Source organism: Silene latifolia, chromosome 7, assembly GCF_048544455.1.
Source record: "Silene latifolia isolate original U9 population chromosome 7, ASM4854445v1, whole genome shotgun sequence".
Classification (NCBI taxonomy): domain Eukaryota; kingdom Viridiplantae; phylum Streptophyta; class Magnoliopsida; order Caryophyllales; family Caryophyllaceae; genus Silene; species Silene latifolia.
The window spans coordinates 20,785,637-20,803,091 of record NC_133532.1 but is presented as its reverse complement, the minus strand read 5'-3'; positions in this window follow the sequence as shown (position 1 = coordinate 20,803,091).

Here is a 17,455-nt window from a genome sequence, read left to right as displayed (position 1 = left end):
TTGGTAAAAAAACAGTAGTCGTACTTAAGACGAATACGGATCAAATATCATCTCACATCGGTGTATAAGATACTCCCTCCAATTCTGCCTATAGTTCCCCTTTCTTTTTGGCACAAAAATAAGAAAATGAATATGGACCACACAAAACACCCTACCCCACATGAAAATGAATTTGGACCACACAAAGATTACCAAATAAGGAAAGAGGGAACAAAAAGTGACTATCAACAAAAAGGAAAGAGGGAACTATAGGCAGAATTGGAGGGAGTATTTGTTTTTACTTTTCACTATGTATTCTGCTTTTGTCTTATTCATCCCACATAAATATATTTGACCTCGTCTTACATTTAAGACGAATATGTCCATCTTGAATAAGAATTTGGCGCACAAAAATGGTAAATAATATATAGTGGAGCAAAGAAAAGGAAGAAGAAACTCTTCATTGTATGGATTTATAAGTAAAACTTTTGGAAATATTAGAAAAACGAGTGGGGGGAAAGAGAGGATGAGGTGTCAAAAATATAATATGAGAGAGAAAATTAAGAGGGAATAAAGACCACCTTTTGCTCTTCATGCTTTAAATGAGCAAAGGAATAAGGTAAAGCCCAACATGAGCACGTGACATGTTCCCCTAGCCCAACAATCATCAAATCAAGCGGAGGTACGGAGATGTAACACGGAAGAAATAACACGCAGCAGCGTTTGTTGTCAGCTCTGGGCGCGACTTGCATATGGACACGGGTGACTCGCGCGTGTCACGGGTTGTCTATGTCGGGTTTCTTCTTATTTCGTTTTATTTATTTATTTTAGAATTTCATATTATTATTATTATTAGTGATTTTTATTAGGTTAAGTATCTAGCTCTTATCTCTATTATCATTCAACAAGTTGTATTTGGGAAAACACTTTTAGAACCTTAATTACTTTTGATTTGAAAGTTATGAGAAACTAATCCTTCCTTCTTGGATCGATAAACTGAAGCTATCTTCCGATTAATTGTGAGATTGTTTTTTCTCTCTTTTATTTCTCAAGTATGTTTATGTCTCTTGCTCGTATTTTATGATTATTGTTTGGGTTATTCTACATGGTAACCCTGTTTTTTTTCAAATTCTACATGGTAACCCTAATTTTCAGAGAACATACATGGTAACCCTCAACTAGGGGTGTTCACCGGTCCAAAACCGGACCGGCCCGGACCGGACCACCAAAAGCCGGACCCAAAAGAGTACTAATTTGTAGAACCGAAACCCGGACCGTTCAATGTAAGACTGGAACCGGACTGACCCGGCTGAACTGGTCTGAGACCGAACCCGGACCTACTAGACCGGACAAGTCTGAGTGAAATTTGATCATTGTTATTTATTGTGACTTTATTCTTACTGCTAATGATTGAATGACTTAGGTATACATTAAGAAAATCTCACTCTCAGAATACTGATATACAACGATGTAAAAATTTCTAAAATCAATGAATTTAATTCAACTCTTCTTCATCTTCAAACCACAAAGCGTCATCAATAAAATCTGTATGAAAAAAATAGAAAAGCAAACTATATCAAAAATAAACCAACGAAAAAATAATAAAACAAAAGTTAACTGCATTCAATCTTTCACAAAATTTAATCTTACTATTTTTTTCATCTAATTTTTGTGTTATTGAAAATTAATTAACAATAAAAAAACAAATCAAACGTGCATAAAATTGAAAACCCAACAACGTTACTCACCTTTTTGAGGCCAAAGCCTATTCTTGTGCAAGGAAATCTGAAGAGGATGACTTGAAGAAGGCAATTTGGATGAGGAGATGTTGCATTAATTTATAAGAGATTGAAATCAAGAAAATTGGGCAAAAAAGGTAAAATTAAAGTAATAAACCAAGAGAGATCTAGAGAGTCAGACGGTGGACAAAGAATAAATGACGGCATAGGTTACTCATCTTTATAACATGGAAAGTAACAGAAACCCTAATGTACCAATTTAGTCCGGTCTTTGGTCTTGAACCGGGTTTGGCCGGTTTTAGACCGATCCGGACCGAGAACCTGAAAGCAGAAAAACTGAACCCAGAGACCGACCCGGATGGCTAAAATACCGGTCCGGTCTGACCCGACCGGTCCGGTTTGGTCCGGTTCACCGGGTCGGGCCACTTTTTGAACAGCCCTACCCTCAACTCTATTAATACGCATTGCCGTGACCCTTAACTTTTTTTCTGTCAATTTTGTCCGTTAGGTATGTGACGTGGCAAATTGAATTTTGAGATTTTCCACATGGTAACCCTCTATTTTTTTAAATCCTACAAAATAACCCTATTCATTTTTCTTACAATATAAATACTCTTAAAAATACTCCCTTAGTTCATAAATTTATCATTCTTAGTACATTTTTCACTCGATTACTCCAAAAACACGTCAACTCTTAATATCATCATCTCTTTAAGGTATCATTACCATAAATTTCCAAAAACCTGGTTTAATAATTAATAAAGAAATCCACTATTATTAAGTCCAATGTTTACAAATGAGTTTTCACTCCTTAATTTTACCCAACTTTATTGTGTCAATTTGTCGAATAATTGGAGTAAGTTATTATTGTGTTTACAACATTTTTTAATTTTGTCGGTATTTGATGAGGTTTTGAAAACAAAAGTTTATTAATTAGATAAACCCTATGAATCAAATTTGGTATTGATTATTATAATGCTCGGAATAGAGTACTTTTACTTGGTATTTAGAATATCTTATTGGGAATTTTTTGATATCGAACAAAGTTCTTATTGGATTTTTCTTTAAAAACTCGGTTAATTAAAGGGTAATGAGGGTGGATATGACAATTTGGGAGTAATCGAGTAAAATTGTGAAAAAAAGATTGATTAAGGGATTATATTTTTATGCACATGTGATCTGTAGAAAAAATAGGGTTAACTTGTAGAATTTTTAAAAATATAGGGTTACCTTATAGAAAATCTCAAAATTCAATTGGTCACGTCACATACTTACCGGACAAAGACGGAAAAAAAAGCTAAGGGTCACGACAATGTGTATTAACAGGGTTGAGGGTTTTCATGTGTGTTCTCTGAAAAGTAGGGTTACCATGTAGAATTTTAAAAAATATAGGGTTACCATGTAGAAAAACCCTTATTGTTTCTCTTGCTAATCTGATCAATTGGTAATTGTTTACTTTAATTTATTGCAAGTTTAGATATTGAATCCGTAATTGTTCAATTAATCTAGACTGAAGTGCAAACTTTACCCTAATAATTTGTATGCGTTTCATCGTTATTAGAAGACGTAGAGACTAAACATATAATTCGAATCGTTAACCGCGTGAGTTAAAGATAGTTATCTTTATTGCTTTCTTTGATTGTTAATACTTTTGTTGGATTAAATCTAGACGATTGGCTTAGATTATTCAATAATTAGGGTTTCTAATATTGCGTTTCGAGTTAGTTGACCAAAATTGTGAGGAAGAAGGAAACTCGTATTCCACAATAGTGTACTTGAGAGTAATTGAATTAAAAACAGTCGACGATCAATTGGTTTGTTGATAGTGGATGTTTGTTGACCCAAGATCTTTCAATCAATAAATTCACCCATCTTTATTATTTCTTTAAAAATCTAGAGAGCTTTTCTCTCCCTGGAGAGCTTTTCCCCTTTCTAGCTTACATCATAACCTACTTCATCTTTCTTCATCTTTTTAACTTCCCCAAATTGAATCCCTGATAAAGGGATTATCTAAACCTACTAATATTCCCTTTGCTTTACGTTTTTAGTCCAGCTATACCTATTAATGCAAATAATCATTTGGAATTGGGGGCATTAATTGGAGCTCGAAACCCTAATTTCCTGTCAGAATTTATTCATAGCTGATTTTATCCTCAAATCTTTCCATATTCCATTCCATCATTAAATCAAGTTTTGTCTTAATTGGTAGCTTTTTTAATTTAGTCAGCTCGAGGTTGCTGCATTTCTCCTATTGGCGATTAGGGGGTGGTTGATTGAAACGTCGGGGAGGTATTGGAGCTTTTGCGCATTCCTAGTTTGCATTACTCCACTATTTAAGCCACAAATATGACGGTAGGAATTTCATACTCATCCTCCCATTACATAAACCTTCTAAATCCGAAAAAGAAAGTTCGTCACAAATCGCAATATCAAGCAACTACTTTTGCACAAAACATCAAGTGTCAACACTCAAGAATGGCAACGGGAATTCAGAAAGAGGGAAATATCCAAGGAACTAATGTGCCTGGGTATCAAATACATCCTAATGGGTTTGATCATCAGGAACTTCCTCAGAACCATTCTGCTACTGAGTTCAATCCCATGAACCCACTGCACGCGAATATTTGGAGGTTCCCTAGGTCTGGAGGGGTCATTAATGTAGATCCCTCTGAACTTGGCAAATCTAGGGATTTCTGGAGTTGCTGTGTTCTGGGTTTCATGGTGGATTATCGCCTTTTTGAGGCGGAACTGATCAATGATGTGATAAGAAAGAAGTGGACCACTAAGGGGGTGGTCACTGCTTTTCGCATGGGTGAAGTTTACGTGTTCCATTGTACTGAAGAAGACGACATGGAGAGCACATTGCGGAGGACGACAAAGAACAATTGATGGGAAGCGATAATGGTTTTTTCGAAGTGGTTCCGTGACACAGTGCCGCGTACTGTCAGATTCCCGTATGCGGAGGTATGGGTGAGAGTTTGTGGACTTCCGTTTGAGTACATGACTATGCAAGTCGCCAATATTGCTGGTAAGTTGCTGAGCCATAATTTCCATGTTGAACCATTCCATTTGGTCCCTGATAATGATTACCTAAGGTTAAAAGTGCAACTTCAATTAAACGAACCTCTTGTACCTGGGTTTTTCATAGCAATGGAGGGAGGGTACCTGTTATGGATACAATTCAGATACGAGGAAATCTTTAAGTATTGTATTAAGTGTGGAAAAATTGGGCATAAAGGGGCCCAGTGCAGGGAATCTATTATGTCTGTAATGTCGGGGATAAATGGGATGCTTGACAGATCTGTTGAGAATGGCTTTCCGGTTTTTCAAACAAATAGTACCCATACTATGTTCAACCTAGATTTGCGTGCTACTCCATCCACCACCAAATTCTTGTCATCTAAGGTTAGATTGGGGGAGGCCAGGGGTTCTGCAAGGGGTCCTACCAGAAGGAGGAGGAGGTGGGAGTCCCCTGAGAGGGCCGTGGACTTCGACTTAGGCATTACACCTGGTGGAAGGGTCTTACCAGGGATGGCCTTTGCTGTCACGGCTCAACCATTCGCAGGCCCAGTTGTGTTTCAGAATGGGAATGCCAATCCTTTCTCAGGTGGGGGGTCTGGTGGAGCTATGGGACAGGGTGATGTAGCTATGGCTGAGGCTCAGGGGATGGAGGGAGAAGGAAACCAAGTACGAGTACAGAGAAATCAGGCTCAGGATGTGGAGATGGGTTCTGGTAATCAAGACATCCCTGGAGCAGGAGGGTGGTTGGTTGAGGAAGAGGCAAACAATGAAGTATACCATAGTGCAGGAGAGGAACTGGAGGGGCAGGGTGACCTAAATCTGCTACAGCAAGGAGTGATTGAACAGGTACAATCTGAGGACCCATATATCCTATATACAAATCAGAATAGCATTGTGGGTGCCTTAGATCGTGACATGAGAAATCAAGCTGCCATTCTGAATAGAATTGAAGATGATCTGGGTTGGGCTCATATGGAAGATGAGCACAGGGGGTTTAATCAAACCTTTGATCCTCCTGTGGAAGGTTGGCCTACAATGTATCACTATGCTGATGGGACCACTAGACAAGTGGGACAGGGCTCAGGCCAGCTAGAAGGTAATGGGGAAGAGAATAATGGGGCACAGATAGTGGCTATGGAAGAAGGTATCAATGAAACAGATGACTTGGAAGCTGGTAACAATCAAGGGGACGAAGCAAATTATGAACAGGGAAACTTTCAGAATGTGGTTCCTTCACCCTCTGCAGATATGTTAGCTTCTGAATCCCTTAATTCAGAATTCTACTCTGATGGAAGGGATGAGGAGGAGATCATTGTTATCTCTTCTGATGAGTCTGAAGAAGTAAACACAGATTTACAACTTGCTGTGAGGGATGCATCTGAGGTAAGTCAAGTTAATACCATCTCTGAGGACCAGACTGGGGATGATATGCAGAGAAGCAAAGCCCCTTCTTCTTTCTTCTCTACAGCTATTGTTAACAAGGGCAAGGAAATAGACGAGGGATCTTCCAATCTGGTGCCATGGGAGGTTCTGATGAAAGCTGAAGAAGGCAGAGTAGGAAACAGGGATAAAGGAAAGCAGATAGCAGGGAATTCTGGGGTAAGATTGTTTGATATTCCTGAGGCAGGAGCTAAGTCCAAACTGATAGCTGCTTTGCCTACTGGTAATTCATCTGATGGTTGTTTGGGGCTAATTGATGCTTATCATGTTTCTGAAATGAGAGAGGAATATAAGGAAGAGATCAGAGGAGCGAGGAAGCGTAAATGCTGTACTGATGCGGGGTCCTACATCATTCCTGATTCAGCTAAGCAGACAGTGGAGGAAGCCAAGGATTACCTCCGTCAAATGGCGAAAAGAAGATGTTGGTCACCAAAGAATGAAAAGGACGTACAGGTCAAGCAACAGCCCACCTGGGGCTTTAGAGTGCACGTTGAAGACGTGGTGATGGTGGAGTCTAGTGACTCATCTCTCCCCTCGGTGAATGGAGGGGGTTTTGATCCTGATTGGGACGGCTTTGCGGAGGTTGGGCCTGCACAACCTCCTCGTTCACCATGATAGGCCTCATCTGGAATTGTAGGGGTCTCAACAATACGCTCGCCCCTACAATTCCAAAAATAAGAGCGTTGGTAGGTAGTAAGTCGTATGATTTCCTTTTTTTAATTGAAACTAAATGTAATGCGAGTCGGATTTTCCCTATGTTTAGGACGGTCGGTTTTAATAAGTGTTTTGGGGTTGATGCGGTGGGTGCATCGGGTGGACTATGGGTAGGGTGGAAAAAGGATGCCCGTATGTCGGTGGTTAAAGCATGTAATCATTTTATCATCCTGTTGGTTCAAAAATATAATGGTTTAGATTGGTACCTTGTGCTTTTTTACGGAGCGCCGTGTGTTAGCATACGTGCTTCGGTTTTAAATGAGGTTGAGGAATGGGTTGGGTCTTGCAATGCTCCATTTTTAATGATAGGGGACTTTAACCAAGTGGAATATCAAAGTGACAAGCTAAGTTTAAGTCAACGAACTATTGGAGGGGCGAATGATTTCAACCTATGGAAAATTCGCAATGATCTGTTGGACATCCCTTTTAAAGGACCACGTTTTACGTGGTGTAACAATCGGAAGGGTGAACAGCGGGTCTATGAACGAATTGACAAAGCTTATGGATCAAAAGATTGGTTCACCTTCTTCCCGAATACTGGCATCAAACACTACCCTATCCAAATCTCGGATCACGCGCCGATAGAAGTTGACTTGAATCTTGTAACCTCCACGGGCAGTAAACCTTACAAGATGGATGCTTGGGTACTGGAACATGAAGAGTGTATGGAAAATATAAGGGCTGAGTGGAAAAGGGTTGTCATCGGGTCGCCGACGTTTCAAGTGACTAGGAAGCTCTCCAGGATCCGGACGTGTGCCAAGCATTGGGCTCTTGACAAAAGAGCAGAATGGAGAATGAAATGGGAACAATTTGATCAGAAATTGGAACATGGTATGGCGCTGGCTATCTCGGGAAATGGAGATGAGGAGTACACCAGAATAAATGAGGAAGTAACTGAGTTCGCTAGGGCGGCGGCTGTTTTCTGGAAACAAAGGGCAAAGGTTAAATGGATGGTCGATGGAGATACTTGTACTAAATATTTCTTTAATTGGGTAAAGGGACGGGCAGGGAGAAATCACATACATGGGATTAAAGGGTCGGATGGAAACTGGTATTATGATTTGGACTACATTCGGGAGGCATTCCAGAATACCTTTATGGACCTTTTTTCAGCTACGACTAACAATGTGGAGTGGCGGGATCGGTCTTTGTTTGAAGATACGATTCAACATCTCCATCATTCGTTCTCTCAGGATGAGGTAGATTATCTTAGCAGACCTTTTTCTGCTAAAGAGGTGCGAGCTGCGGTTTTCCAAATGGGTGCACTTAAAGCCCCGGGTCCGGATGGTATCCCTGCAATATTCTACCAAAAGTGTTGGTCTATGATCAAAGGTGATTTTACCAAAGCGGTATTATCCATTCTCAATTCCGGTAGGGTATTACGCGAGCTTAATAGGACTTTCATTACTCTTATCCCAAAGAAAGAGAGCCCGGAAGGGGTCTCAGACTACCGACCAATTAGCCTCTGTAATGTGATGATGAGAATTGTAACAAAATGCATTGCTAATCGCTTGTCAAAGGTGATGGGCTCTTTGGTAAGTGAAACCCAGAATGCCTTTCTTCCAGGAAGGAACATCAGTGATAATATCCTAGTGGCTCATGAGACCATTAATAAAATTTCGATGCATAGACATGGGAAACTTGCATTATGTGCGTTCAAAGCGGATATGAGCAAAGCGTACGACAGAGTGCGTTGGGATTTCTTGGAGGCGGTCTTGACCAGGTATGGCTTTCCCCAAAAACTGATAACACTTATGATGAATTGTGTTACTTCGGTTAGCTATGAAATCCTGGTGAATGGGGTTCCTCTGCCGCAGTTCCGACCGCGGTGTGGATTACGGCAGGGTGATCCTCTATCCCCATATCTTTTCATTCTGTGTATGGAAGTTCTCTCCAGAAATATGGAACATGCCCATGAGCAAAGGTTAATACATGGAATCCAACTAGCTAGGGAGGTTCGGCCAATTACGCATCTTTTCTTTGCGGACGACTCGGTATTCTTTTTCAAGGATAAAGGAGATGCGGTAGCTCATCTAGTGCGGATTATCAATAACTATTGCGAAGCATCGGGTCAGAGGCTAAATTTTGAGAAATCTGGGATACACTTTAGCCCTAACACCACTTTGATTAGGGCACAAAAGATTTTGAAAGCCTTCAATATCAAAAAGAACAATGGCATAGGGAAATACCTCGGGATCCCGGCGGAATTCAAAGAGTCAAAACAAGGGATTTTTACGGCTCTTGTCGAACATGTCACCAGACGCATCTCTTCGTGGAACGGGATTTTTCTATCACCAGCAGGACGTCTTACTCTGATTTCATCGGTCCTATCCAATCTTTCCAATTACTTTCTATCGGTTTTCAAAATTCCGGTAAGTGTGGCAAAAAAGATAAACTCTCTTTTGACACAATTTTGGTGGGCAGGGTGCAAGTTGGGGAACAAACTTCACTGGTGTAGCAAAAACTTTCTGAGTCTACCGAAGAGTGTGGGGGGTCTTGGCATTCGAAATGTTCAATGCCTCAATCAGGCTTTATTGGCTAAGCATGGCTGGCGTTTGGTGTCGGGGGAAAACTCCTTGTTCAGTAGAATCTTCAGACAAAAAATCTTCGGATCACAGGCTTTCCTTCATGGGATGACCCCCATCAAGGGAACAGGATGCTCGTGGGGTGTGCGAAGCATCCTACATGGGTTGAATGTTGTATTGGAGAATATTGGTTGGAAACCTGGTAATGCTTCGAAGATAAATGTTTGGACAGCAAGATGGGTGGGGGGAGACAAGCCGGATCCTAGGAATGAATGGCTGGATCACAACTCTAGTCATCTGACTTCTTTACAGGTCCGAAACCTTTTCCTCCCTGATGGAAACTGGAATGAGACTTTCATCAAAAGTCTGTTCACTGAGGAGTGGGCGGACCGAATTCTTGCTATACCACGCTGCGAAATAAGGCAGAGGGATAAGGTTTACTGGCCACTCACGACGACCGGGATATATACAGTGAAGAGTGGGTATGGCGTAATTTTTGAGGAATTCATGAACAAAGCTGGAACTGTTAAGGACAACACTAGAATAAACGATCGAGGTAGACTTTTCTGTCGGACAGTGCTGTGGAATTTACCAGTTCCTCAGATGTGGAAGATTTTGATTTGGAAAACTATCACCAATGCTCTGCCAGTCGGGCAGGAGTTCCATAGGAGGAAGATAGAGGTTGACCCCTCTTGTAGCATGTGTGGCGGGGATCAACGAGCTATGGAAACAACTGAACATCTATTTCGAGATTGTGATCTCTCAAGCCGAATTTGGGCAGGATCTGAGTTAGGCATTAGGGTGGAAGGAGCAGGGAGTGTCCCCCCTATCCGATTGGATTTGCAACTGGATTCGCTATCTTTCCAAAAGAGAGGAAGGGACTCGTGAGGTGCTCCTCTTTATCACAATATTATGGGCTCTATGGTCTGCATTCGTAACAAGGTCAAATTCCGAAATCGGGCCCTCAACTCGCATGTTATCACCAATATGGTTTTTAAGGTTATTCAAGAGCAAATACACATACTGTGGAAGTCCTTCAACTCGAGACAACATCAGGTTGGTAAGGAGATAGAGGAAGGGTCAGCTCAACAGGAGGCCTTGGCTATTCGGAATGGCCATCCTGTGTGTATTCTGGGCATATCGACTGGCTGTTCGGTGGTACGTGTGAAAGTTGATGCTAGTTGGGACCGTAATTTTAAGGCGGCTTTTGGATGGATTGCTGTTGATGGCACAGGACGGGAGATGGAAAGAAGGCAGGAACGATTTAGGGCAGAATCGGCATTACAGGCGGAAGCTCTAGGGATACGAGACATTGTGCTATGGGCAAAAGGGATGAGGATTCTCCACTTGGATGTCTCTTCAGATTGTCTGCAAGTTGTCACTCAATTAGCGGGAGCGGAAAAGGATGACCATAGGATCACGGGTATCCTAGAAGACATCCGGGCCTCTTTTTGCTTATTTCATTGCTTGGTTTTTAATTTTATTCCGAGGCGATTAAATGGCTTTGCGCACAATCTAGCAAAGCAAGCCATGAATATGTAAAAACTTTATTTACAGCTGTCAAAAAAAAAAAAAAAAAAAAAAAAAAAAAAAAAAAATATTATTTCTTTAGTAGTTTATAGCTTAATAAATCACAAATCCTCCCATCTTTAGTTACTTGTGCTCTATATTATTACACACTTATTTACATCATCTTTCCTGCCGATTCGACACCTGGCTTCCCTCTACTATATAGTTTAAGGTAATAGGACTTTATTATTTATCTTTGGGAACATACAACTTTAGCTCACAAATAATCTCTTTGACAATCATGTACACCAAGATTTTCCACCTGCATTGCACTTGACTTTACTACATTGCACTTGACTTCACATAAGGCACTTAACACCAAAACAAACCCGAAGAGAACTGGGGACAAATTGTGAGCAGGAATTAGCTTCTGTCCTTGGCGATCTGTGGCACGTGTTCTCTTCCTTCGGATAAACAATTTTTTATCTTTTGTTTCACGTACATTGCTCAAACATTCACCCGAAAAGTGGAAAAAAGTGTATTTATAAGGTTATTCATCGTGTTTGGATATTTGAGCTTGAGCTCGCCATTTTTTGTATATGCCGACATCGAGTAAGATAAGTGACAGGTTAATCGTATACTTACGAAAGATAACCAACTAGTCTCCAACTAATAAAGTTAGGGAAGTTGGGATCGTATTCACAGGGAGACTAACTTGTTCTATTTGTTAACTAAATGTGTGTCTAGGTAACAATTGGGATTGTTTTCTTTGCTGTACTGAACTAAAAGTAAAAAAGAAGGAGAAGCAAAGAGTAGAAATGACTATAAAATTTATAGAGAGAAAACGGGTATTGTCGATTCACCATGAATGGCCAACAGTCACAGTCTAGGTCACAGATCGGTCGCAATATCGGTCTAAGGAGTAATGAAAAGGTCTTCTCGGATAGCTAATCGCTCTAAAATGCTTCTAACGGGCTCTCACAATTTATTAGGACACTCTAATGTTTATAGCAAGTCTATCTCTCACCAGGCTTTCGATCTTAGGTCGGAGTTTACTGATTAAGTTAATCAATCATGCGCATTAAATGACTAATCGCGATTTAATGCTACAATTAACAATAAAGACATAAAATAATTGACCAATTTATTTACCTAATTAATAACCGTCATCAATCATGGCTCCCCTAAATCCTAGAAAATAAATTAGCTGCGCATATTCGTAATAATGAAAACGATAACTATATATGATAATAATTAGGAAGAGTTCAACCAAGTGGTGTTAGTCCAGTGGTAGCCGGGTTAAACCTTGAAGCTTGCAGAAGTACAGGAGTTGAGAGGTCCCGGGTTCGACTACCAGCTGGGGCGATGATCACTTGGCCACTGCAGCCCCCGAAGGGGGTGGCTTACATGGTCCATGTGGTGGTGCGGGAATGCATGGACCCGGGGGGATTCTACCCCTCGTCATCAAAAAACAAAAAATTAGGAAGAGTTCTTCATTAAGGAATAACAAAAGTAATCTTATCTATATTAATGCAAAAGACAATGCTCAACACAGGATGCGCCACGTCATTCACTCAATTTCTTTTTTTTTTTTTTTGGGAAATTCAGGTAATGGTAGGTCCAGTTTACGTGGAAAGAGTTTATTTCTTTAAATCGTCTCTGACAAACATGCGACAAATTATGTCATAGAAAATATTTTATGAAATAAATAGATAATCAGCAGAAGTAAAAGTAATTGCATATAAACGGAATGAATTAAAAATCGAAATAAATGAAAATAATTACATATAATCGGACTGAATTACATAGTTAATGAAATAAATAGATAATCGGCAAAAGTAAAAGAAATTGCATATAAACGGAATGAATTACAAATCGGAATAAATGAAAGTAATTACATATAATCGGACTAAATTACATAGTTAATGAAATAAATAGATAATCGGAAGAAGTAAAAGAAATTGCATATAAACGGAATGAATTACAAATCGGAATAAATGAAAGTAATTACATATAATCGGACTGAATTACATAGTTAATGAAATAAATAGATAATCGGAAGAAGTAAAAGAAATTGCATATAAACGAAATGAATTACAAATCGGAATAAATGAAAGTAATTACATATAATCGGACTGAATTACATAGTTACTAATAAAATTACATAATTACGTGAATAAATTACATTTACTTACGGGATTGAATAACAAATAATATGAATATTTTACAGAAATTAATGAAATAATTCGTCTTTGCATTTATGCTTGACGAATATAGGTGTTCATACCTCCAAGAAACTTGGTGATTACGGAAAATACGTAACAATCAATGTCAAATCCCCGAGAACCACTATCATGAAAATTTTCAATTTTTAGAATAATTTGCCTATGTTAAAGTTAATTATTAAATTATATTTCTTTTTTCGAGATGTAAAGTTTTTTATGTATGCAAATTTTATTTACAATAGTATATTAAGTTATTTCCTCTTAAACCATTGCATGTGAACACGTATTTGAAACAAGTGTAAACATTAATTATGTAGATAGCTGATTTAGACCAACTAGATAATTACAATAGAAATGCAAAAAAAAAAAAATACATCCAAAAACATTAATACCGGCCCAAATACATACCCGTGCAATTTTGGACGGGTTTAAAACTAGTTAGATATAAAACAAATAACAAAGGAAGAGAAAGATGGAAGTAAAGCAATAATTAAATATAAAGAACGAAGGTTAATTCAATTACCGAATCTAAAAGAGTAGAGAAAAAATATTACAAAGTCTAGATCTAAAAGTTGTAGAAGGTTTTGACGTAATAGAGTTCTCAGAAGTATAATGAAAAGATAACCTAATGAAATGTTTTTGCAAGCCTTTTATACTAAGTCCACAAATAAGAGCAATTAATTAAGTAACAAAAATCCCAAAGATGTGATTAACATAACTATCCGCATTAGCATGTCAATCGACCAAACATCCATATCGATCGACTTTTCCAAATCCTTCAAGTTCTAGCTTCCCCGTGTCGATCATCATGCTGTCGATCAGCTTTCTTCTTCTGTCGAACGACAATGGTGGCATGTCGATCGACACCACCTCCAGGGCCGTCTCGGAGTTTACGGGGCCCCTGTGCGAAATCTAAAGATGGAGCCCTATATAACATTTTACGAAACTATTTTATAAAAACAACGAAAAAAAGGGGCCCTATATAACATTTTACGAAACTGTTTTATAAAAACAATGAAAAAAAAAAGACATAAATGTTGGTATTGGGTTTTGAACTTGAGTCTTGTGTTTAAAAATCTACTTACTAACCATCAAGGCACTAACTTTCAATGAGTTTTTAAAGGCCCAAAGTTTATTTATCCTTATTTTACTTTGGTTTTCTGGGCTAAAAATTTTGAGCCCTATGCAGCCGCGCGGCCCGCACGGGCCTAAAGACGCCCCTGACCACCTCTAACTTCCAATGTCTTGGAAACTTGGTCATTCGACCACGAGAGCTTAGTCAATCAACTCTCTTGCCTGTATGTCAGCTTTCCTTAGTTCCTTCGGTCATCAAGGCTTTCAATGGGACGGTTTGTCCCGCTTTCCTTTAGTGACATGATTAAAACATGGGCTTCTCGACGGGATTTGGCTTTAATAAATGCATTTGGACTTAAAACCTGCGCAAGTCACACAACGCACCCAAAGTCGCAAGAATGAGAGGAAATAATAACAATATAGTCATAGAAAAGCATGGAAATACGTGCCAAATAAAGGAAATTACGCATATAAAAGGCGCGCATCAATAAGTCGTAAATGAGGAGGTTGCTGTCACTTAGAAACTACTTGTTTAATACATGCTTACACATCATTATTTAAGCTTATTTTCCCCTAATCCAACTCGACGTTGTAGCAACTTCAAACTATTTATGGTGTCACTCATTACTTATAACTTACCTATTTCAAATTAGGTAGTTCGTCACTAAATTCAAATTGGGCAAAAGCATATAAAAGGAAGACAAAACACGTAATTAATAATATCTCGGGGTATGTTGTTGAAGGACGAGAGAGGGCGAAGGCACCGTAAGATTATCACTGCTGACAAGTCCAATGCTTATGGCAAGCCTTGGGACTCGAGCAATATACGAGTATGTGCTAGGAGATGAAAATATAAAGCTACATGTGGCAACTTAAACTAGATGCATAGCATTGAGAGTTACCGAATAAGTGTCATCATTGTGTTTCATCACGTAGCAATTTACATTGCCTCATTCTATTGTGCATATATAAACTTTTGAAAGAACTTGGAGGTGGTTCTTGCGGAGCTGTAAATAAAGATGTGAATGTTTTACTCATTTTTTCAGATAACTGTATTTACTCGTGTTCATGTTTTATGCATTATTGTGGGTTATGAATCTTATGAGTATGGTGTTGTGTATATTGTTGGACCTTTAGTCCAGGGACGAAACTAGGACAAAATAGCTACCGGGGCTGATGTAAGCACAATTTTGTTTTCTTCGTCCATAAGTACAAGTATGGTATTTAGAGTATTATACTCCGTATTAAACCTACAACTAAATACTTATTTCATTATACATTGTTTTCTTCTGCAATATTTTATAAAATATTTTAACATACAATAGTTTATTATATAATGAAAAAGAATTAGAAACACACATGCCTTATTAAGATGATTTTACAAGTAATAATTTTTTTTAGGCGTGACGTCTAAAGTCATGAAATTATTCACTAAACAAGGACCACTTATAATGGTAAACGGTACCTCGCTCTGTAGGAATAGTTGTTGATGAAAATGAAAGTTAAAAAAAATATAATGCTCCCTTTGTCAAAATCATTTATTTGCCTTTCCTATTTTTTATGAGGGATATTTTAATCAAAGGTAAACAAATGATTGAGACGGATGGAATTAAGAGGTGAAATATAAATGAATAGCGGAGTATATGACATGGAATAGAAAAGGCCCAACTATTTGACGAATAGTAACAAAATTTTGGAAAAGCCCAACTCATGGCAATATCTCACTCATGAACAACATTTAACCAGTATGCCAACTAAGGAATATTGACAAATCTTCTACTGATATAATATATGACTTTCAGAGGTCACCCGGGCCATGGCCCATTTGGCCAAAGGGTAACTTCGTCTCTGCTTTAGTCCTAATTAATTGTTTTGATAATGACAGTAATGATTTGTATGTGGACTTACTATTATAAACATATGCGTGTAATTGTGTGCTAAGTCTTAATTTAGAAAGGAACAATTACAATGACGCAAGCTTGAAGTATTGGACCAAGGAGATTTTACTTCAAAGACATTTGATCGTAATGTTCAAGATCAAGACCAAATAACAACCACGAGACTCAAGATGAGAGACTTGTGAAGAGACAATTCGTTTACTGAAGATCTACTGAAGATTAGATAGTATAGGTCGTCATCCGGTAATGGTTTTACTTTGTTTGATTTAAAGGTTAGTGAAGTTATGACCTCATAGCCATAACTTCATTGCTAGACAAAAATGATGCGTTAATTTTTGGAAAATATATTTTTAATGTTTTATAAAGATAAGAGAGTATTTATTTAATTGGAATTAATTAATAAGAATTTAAGTTGAATAAACTATTGGTTTGTAACACGATATTTATATCGTCATGCAACCTAGGGTTTTAACTTAATTCTATCTCGATTTGTTGTGGACCATGGAAGCAAGAGGACCGAATGGGCCGACCAAAACCCTAGGAGGCCGAACCCTAGTGGCCGAACCCTAGGAGGCCGGAACCCTAGGAGGCCGAAATTCCTCTACCCTTGCCTCTTACTTGTTCATCAAGTCGTTTAGGTTTTATTATTCCAGAACATTCCTAAACCCTAATTCCAGAACATTCCTAAACCCTAATTCTCTACTACTATAAATACTCTCATTCATTCATCATTTAAAAGTGACACACATCTACACTTTTAGAGAGAAAAATATTTTAAGCAAAATTCTTTGAGCCTTAATTCTTATTTTACAATTTGTTTATACAAAAGTTGCGCATCAATTTTGTCAATCACTCGAAGAAAAATCGTTATAGGATACTAAGTACACAAGATATTGTACTCACTCGCATAACGTGAGATTAGTATTTATCGTTGTACTTTTCTTATTAACGTAAGAACAACCTAGAGTATTTAGCGATACTCAATCTGAGTTATAATCATATAGTTGATTATACGAGTGGATTGATAATTTTTGTAATCCGGAGAAAGGTACTAAAAATTATTAATCGAGAATAGTGGACGTAAGGTTTCGACTTGTGAAACTGAACCACTTCAAAAATCCTGTGTGTCCCTCTTCTCTCTCTCTCTTTATTGTTTGTTATTTCGATTTTGCGCTTATTATTAGTAAATTAATTAGTTGATTTTAATCAATAAAATCAAACAATTAATTTTACATCATATATTTCGAAAAAGTGGTCATCGTTTTAATACTCAATTCACCCCCCCTCTTTCTTATTCGATCAATAGACTCCTCAATTGGTATCAGAGCCTC